Below are 1,819 nucleotides of genomic sequence, written 5' to 3'. Positions count from 1 at the left end.
AGTAAATATTTACCTTATAAACACAAGTTTGAGTTCTGAAATCAATTCTATCTAATGCACTTATAATATTTTAACTAGATACCTTATCCTTACTTGCGTAGCAGTATGACTGCCATCTTCCCCTTTTACCAGCTTCTCTTAAAGTCTGGAATGCATGAACAAACACCATATTGGTAAGCCACTTAGTACTGCTCTAAATAGACTAAGACTTAGATTATATGCTAAATTTCTTCCCTGGAGTAGAGTTGTAACTCACCTTTGTGAGTTTTCCTTTTAGAAAAAAAAATGCAGGAAAAGCTGGATCACCTACTCAGATAGAGGTTGGGGGGGGAATGTCATCTACCATATAAAAATTAAATTATTTACAGGCTATCTTATAAATCCCCTTGTTATGCTGACCTCCACAGCAAGTTCTTAGAGTAAGCCCCATCTAATAAACTAAATATGGAGGCAGGAGCTATTATCTTATGTACCAGACCAGTTCATAGGTCCTGATAACCAATTTATATGTGCCCTTATGTTCACAATCTTCTGAAAAGTCTGGCTGTTTCTGGGTCCATACTCCCAGAGGGATAAAGAATAGGAAAGCTATCAGGGGAGAGGATGTGGTAGGGAGTTCTGGTGGTGGGAATTGTGTGGAGTTGTACCCCTCTTATCCTGTGGTTTTTGCCAGTGTTTGTCCTTTTTTAAAAAAGATTTTATTTATGAGATAGGAGAGATAAAGAACCAGACATCACTCTACTACATGTGCTGCTGGGAATTGAACTCAGGACTTCATGCTTAAGGGTCTAATGCTTTGTCCACTGAGCCACCTCCCAGACCACAGTGTTTCTTTTTTTTAATTAAAAAAAATTATATTTATTTTCCCTTTTGTTTTATTGTTGTTATTGATGCCGTCATTGTTAGATAGGACAGAGAAATGGAGAGAGGAGGGGAAGACAGAGGGGGAGAGAAAGACAGACACCTGCAGATCTGCTTCACCGCCTGTGAAGCGACTCCCCTGCAGGTGGGGAGCCAGGGGTTCGAACCTGGATCCTTATGTAGGTCCTTTCACGCCACGTGCGCTTAACCCGCTGTGCTACTGCCCAACTCACAGTTTTCCTTTATAAATAAAAATTTTAAAAGAAATATGGCTGTTTCAACCTAAGGACAACCAAATTTTACACATTCAATCTGTTTGAATAGCAGAAATGGGGATTTTTTATACCCCCCCCCCAACTTATTTTCTATTTGGTCCAAGAAAAAGCATCTCATAGTCTAGTATCTATGAGACCTACACATGATCTAATTCTGCTTAAAGATGCCAGCTGACATTTTCACTAATAATTCAAAATACAAATAACACACTTCAGATCCTTTAGAGGTAACTTTAAAATCCAACAACTCTGAAAGGTTATGTTCTTGACACTGAAGCTTTACTGAACTGCCAAACTCCATTAACACACAGCACAGCAGGGTTAGAGTGTCCAGATATAGTCGCAATCAATTATGGAAGTCAGAGACAAAAAAACAGCGTGACTAAAAAATTACTCCAGCCATTCACTGTGATGAGAATCAGAATGCACTTTAAGTGTAAACTTTTGTTCAGCTTAGTTTTAACCAGATCACTGCTCATCTCTGGCTTAATGGTGGTGCAGGGGATTGAACCTGGGACTTTGGAGCCTCATGCTATCTATCCCTGTCCATACCAGAATTTTTGCTTGTTAAGACTATTCACTTGGAGAAGGGGGTGGATGTTGGCAAGGTGAGATATTTAATGTGTTCTAGTTCAAAGTCCAGTCAAGAGTTACTGAGTACCCTGAGAGAAATAGTAATTAAA

The sequence above is a fragment of the Erinaceus europaeus genome, chromosome 10, assembly GCF_950295315.1.
Source record: "Erinaceus europaeus chromosome 10, mEriEur2.1, whole genome shotgun sequence".
NCBI lineage: Eukaryota > Metazoa > Chordata > Mammalia > Eulipotyphla > Erinaceidae > Erinaceus > Erinaceus europaeus.
Note: the sequence above shows the minus strand (reverse complement) of the source record.